General features: G+C 34.2%; 1 long non-coding RNA gene across 1 annotated transcript; it reads right to left on the bottom strand.

Moving 5' to 3' along the window:
* Positions 1-500: 500 nt before the first annotated feature.
* Positions 501-5300, bottom strand: LOC138338321 (uncharacterized). The gene is made up of 2 exons (XR_011211766.1): positions 5091-5300; positions 501-741 (listed from the first exon to the last, which is right to left on the bottom strand). It is a non-coding gene; the product is annotated as an uncharacterized lncRNA (long non-coding RNA).
* Positions 5301-5616: the final 316 nt, after the last annotated feature.

Raw genomic sequence — 5616 nt, 5'->3', positions numbered from 1 at the left:
AGAGTTTTGGTGCTTGGATCTTGGAACCTAGGAACAAGACTATTGTATCTATATTTAAAGAAATTAGAGTTAAGATGATGAGTAGGGTGAGTACATCAATAGCATTTGCTAAAACATGGACAAATGGAATATCTCCAATGGAAATGATGGTACTCAATACCAATGTGACAAGATCAATGCAAATGCAACATTGAATGGAATAATGATAATGGATTTGAAGTGTTAAAAGGGGTATACAAGCATACTGTGAACTTGGTCAATAGAAATGTAGTTGTAGATCTCGAGAATTAAAAGGTATCCCATGTGCACATGGTATAACAACAATGAACCACTTGGACATAGTGTTGTCACGACCCGAAAGTACCCCTAGAAGTTAGGAGGAACTCTCGTTTCGTGACCGGGCGTACTTGACCATTTGGGGTCTTGTACAAGCCCTTTAACTAACATTCATTACATAAGACCTGAAAAGTAGTGCGGAATTAAAACTTTTCATGAATAAATTAATAAAAAGGAAATCTTTCATAAATACTTCAGAAATCTCATCGTCACAAGCCAAACTTAAGACACGACATATAATATCTTAGGGACACGATCCTTTACATTGAAATCAAATACATAATAAGTCTTAATAATAAAACTAGAAAACAATAGACTATGTCCTCGAATATATGAGGACATAGCAATTCTTGAGAGAGTGAATTTCCCAAGCTTCGCGTTCGAATCTTCCAAAAAGTCTTCAACCTATACTTATAGAGTATAGAAAGTATGGGGTTAGTACAAAACAATTTACTAAGTATCGCATATGCAAAAATATGCAAAAATGGGACATTTTAGTAAAATAGCATTTCATGCAATTTAAGTAAAACATTCAAGGATATAAAAACAAAACATCATAAGAACCATCACTTAACACTTAGATAAGAGATTCCATAATTTTAAACCAAAAGGGACCATTTACAGTAACTTCCAAAACTTTACAGTAAACTTCAATCAATATTACAGTGAAAAAATTGTAACATTAACAATAAATCATTTAAAGCACTCACAATGAATTATCCTATCTAAATGAGTGAACTTCCAAGGCCAAGTGAAAGAGAAAGTGAACTCATTTTCCTTAAGAGTTTCCCTACCTCAGGATTATCCTAAGACTCACTAAGTTAAGACATGAAGGAAGTATGCATATGCCTCCTTCAATACACACCAAACCAATCCTCAAGACTACCCCTTTCGCTTACTCAACTCGGGAGAAACAAGCTCCTCAATCAATGGAAAGACATTAAAAGACACCCAACAAACCACCAAAGTCTTTCCTTTCGGAATGACTACTTAGTGCAATGAGTAGATATCGTCCCATACCACCTCCTACCCTAAGTACTACATTCTATTAGAAGGTTTGGCACCAAGTCTTCCCTTTCGGAAGGTCATAGCTAGTGTAGTGAGTCGATAGCGTCCCATACCACCACCTACCATAAGTAGTAGGTTCTTCTAGAAAACATAGTTCAATCAACTCTTTTGTGGAGGGTTAGCTTAACCGACATAGACCATGAGATCTAGACATGGAATCCCGACATTAACCCCTATCGGATGAGGGATCCTCATTGCCTAGAGTAAGGTAAGTCTTTTTAGCTTTTACATGGCTTTCCCTATGGCTACACCTATGCGGGTGCACAGTTAAGGGATAAGCAGATTGATACTAAGTACTCATTCTCTACTCACGAGGAGTACTCTTCTCAAGAGGTACATTGGAATACAATATCTCTACTCACGAAGTGCTAGACATAACCCCCACTGATTCTAAACACTTTAACCTATAGGTTAAGGATAGCTAGTGAACACCGCATCTCAACTCACGAAGGGCATTCATCCTCCGACCTATCTTAGAAAACTCTTAGGATGTAGTGAGGTTGCTACTAAACACTTCATCTCAACTCACGAAGAGTGTCCACCTCAAAACTCCTCTATTTGCTCAATTTAACTTTATACATTCATTTAAGTGTGTGTGTACTTACCGAGAACATCTTTCATATAAAAATCATTTAACTAAAATTAGCTTCTATACATGCTTTAGTCCTACATTCATCATTATACACACTTTACATGCTTCACAAGTCATATACTTTACCTAGGCATAATCTAAGCCAAACATGCTATTCAACTTCACAAAACACAAGACAAGACTTATCTTCAAGATCACTTCATTTGATATACTAGACTTAAAAGCCACACTCACAAAACATACTAAGTAATATCAAGTTCATCAAATAAACGCCTCCACCAAGAAGGTGGACCATACCACTCAAGAAAAATTTACAATAAGAAATATGCAATATAATAAATACACCATTTAACCAAGTAATTATCAAATATAATTCAATATTTCATCATAATAAGTCCCTTAGGGCAGTAGGTAACCCAAAACAATAACGTAAAGTTCATACCTTACCCAAACATACTCATTTAACCCATTTCTTAAGTTAAAAGTTTAAAATATTCATATACATGAGTTCATTAGATTTTTTAACATGAAAATAATAAATTCATACAAGAATAAACACATTTAAATCATTGGAACACTTTTACAAGAATACCCATGATTAAAATCAAAGATAGAAGGAAATAGAGTTTGAAAACCCTTTTTTAAATCTTTTGGAATTGGCTCCTTGAATGGAAGAGGGTTCAAGGATGGATACCATACCCCAAATACAAAGGAAACACACAAAGTTTTGATGAATAAAAATTCCAAGACAGCCACTTCTGACCTCCTTGAGTCCTAGCTCCAATGGTGACTTTGAGAGAGTTTTCTTTAGAGAGGGAGTTTGAATATTTGAAGTGGGGGATTTTGTATAGGTATAGGTATTAAAACTAACTTAATATAATTTAAAGAAACAAAAAATATTGACCTAGGGTTATAAATGTCTTGGGGTGAATTTACATAAAACACCAAGTTGGCAGCACTTCAACAACTTTTGGAAGTGGCCAATCGATGACCCAAGCTACTGGGCGTCGATGAGTCGACGACCCGTGCTGCTGGGCATCGATGGCATCAGATACTGGTTTCATGGGAGGGCTTAGTTCCAACAAGTATGGGACGACGCCCCTCAGTCGATGGGGCATCAATGGGCCTATACCCAGTAGACTGCTCCGTCGTTTGGGTAGTGTTCTTGGCAGTCTTGTCCAATTTTTGGGCCCTTCATCTAGGGACCCATGTGGATCCTATGTGGGGTCTTTACCGGATGTTAAACCTCTAAAATAATTTGTATAGGTATTAGGAACATTCCACCTCAGTTTCAAGGAAAATGAACACGTAAAACTCACATAAACACATGAAGACACACAAGTTCAATCTAAGGCACACCTTCCGAACGTCATGGACATTCTTTGGCGTTTGACCTCCAAATTTAACCAAACTTCACACACTTCCTAAGAACACTAATATAACTCATTTCAACTTAAAATTAACTCAAGAAACAATCATAAGGATCTAGTTCACCTTAGTTTGTTTTGGGGCGTTGTAGTATTACAGATGCATCACAAGCAATTTCAATCTGGTATAGAAAAAAGACATATCTGAAGACATAATCTAATTTCATTCAACTAGTCCAAAACATGGAAATGTGGCCTAAAAGTTAAAACCCAATTGTTGAACCACCTGAGGCAAGACAAATACTTGATAGGCCACCAATGAACAGAAGAAGAGAAGTTGGTAAAGTGAGATAAGATGGGAATTTGCTAATAATGGCGAAAATAATGACATGTTTAATTTGCAGAGGAACAAATCACAATAATAGGAATTGTCCGAAAATTTCTAAACCTAAGTCTACACCAACACCCATTCAAGAGGTAAATTTACATTTGCTTTTATAAAATAAATTAGTTTACTTATTAATTTAGTCTCTTGTTTTATTCTTTTTCTACTCCCATTAGTCCTCAACAGGAAAAAATAGGGATAAATGTCAATCTGAAAGAGCAAATAGTAATAAGACTAGTAAATGTCAATCTGAAAGAGCAAATAGTACAAGAAGAGGTGCATGAAGTGGTTACAAGAAGAGGCCAAGAGATGTGGGACATGGTGTATTTGTTGTTGATACTTCATATACATATATTAATGTAAGTTTCTTATAAAACTATAAATTATACTTTTAAATGTGAGTCCTAGAATAACTAGGTTGAATATTGCAGCAAGGATTTTATAGCAATGGAGGGTTAATACTGGTGTGGTGAGTTCTTCGCATGTGACATGTGACATTGGTTTTAAACATACCAAGGGATTGAAATGGAAAGAAAAATAGGCCATGAGTCAAAGATAACTTCAAGTACAAAGTGTTATGTGTCGTATTCAAACCAGATCAAAAGTTGTTGAAATTCAAATAAGGGCACAAGCCAAGGAAAAATCTCCCTCAAAGAAAACTTCTTAGTTTAGTATCTGTTGGTGCTTTGGTGGTTGTAAGAATAAAATTTAAATTAGTGATTGTTTTGTATTTTGGTGCTTGTGTGGTTGTTCGACCAAACTTAAAGTAGTGATTGTTTTGTGTTTTAGTGGTTAACTTAAGTTATTGTGGTTGTTGATTGAAACAATGACACACTATGATGTTTGTGTTTAATGATCAAGAAAGCACTAGTTAGATTATGCCTCTATGTTATTATTTTGTGTTTCCTTATATATATATATATATATATATATATATATATATATATATATAAAAGCAGAAATATACATAACTAAAACACCAAACCAAACTAATTCACAAATAAGAACCCTAGACCAAAAGACGTTGTCTTAATAACAATTACATTCATAAAAAAAGTTCAACAACACACTAAATCAAAAAACAATAACATATTCCATGTCAAACTAATACCCAAAATCAGTTTCAACATCCATCTTCACTTAATTATTTTTCTTGTTTGTTGGTCTTCTTTAAAAAACCCAAAATTACAGCATTCGTCTGGCTAGAAAATTCTGAATCATAACAATTGAAAAATTTACAAGGATTTCGAAATAAGGATTGCAATTTCATAAAATCAAACTTAAAATATTACATAGTAACATTTTGGCAAATTAAAAGCAAAAAATATGAAATAATACATACCCCATAGTGTCTAGAATCGAGAAATCTACGTTTGGGATGGTCTTTTGTCCATATAATTTTCAGAATCGGAGAAGTCCCACATAAACGAACAAGTATCCTAATACAATTAATAAATTTCTCAAATACAATTAAGAAAAAGAGAGAGAACAATTTTGAAATTCGAAAAGAGAGAAGGTATTAGGGAGAATAAATAGATAGAGAATAGAGAGAGAAAGTTCTGAAAATATGCCAAATATTAAAGAAAAATGGAGATTTTAGGGTTTTTTTTACCATTTCAACTTTATGATGTGGTAAAAAATTACATCCTCACGCGCCTAGTAGAGTTTTGTCAATTTCTACGTCAGGTGGACAATAAAAGTGTACCGATGGAGGAATAAACAAAATTGGGAAAGGGGGGAGGGGGTAATTAAAACGAAACGAAATATAGTTTAGGTGTACACTGAATAAAAAGGGGGTAATGAACACCTTTGCCTTTAATAAATTTCAATTTCTAAAATATTAAACAAATTCCATTGATTGAAGTCGT

The sequence above is a fragment of the Solanum lycopersicum genome, chromosome 9 (assembly GCF_036512215.1).
Source record: "Solanum lycopersicum chromosome 9, SLM_r2.1".
NCBI classification, from domain to species: domain Eukaryota; kingdom Viridiplantae; phylum Streptophyta; class Magnoliopsida; order Solanales; family Solanaceae; genus Solanum; species Solanum lycopersicum.
The sequence above is the reverse complement of the archived record's forward strand: the minus strand, read 5'-3'. Positions and strand labels throughout refer to the sequence as shown.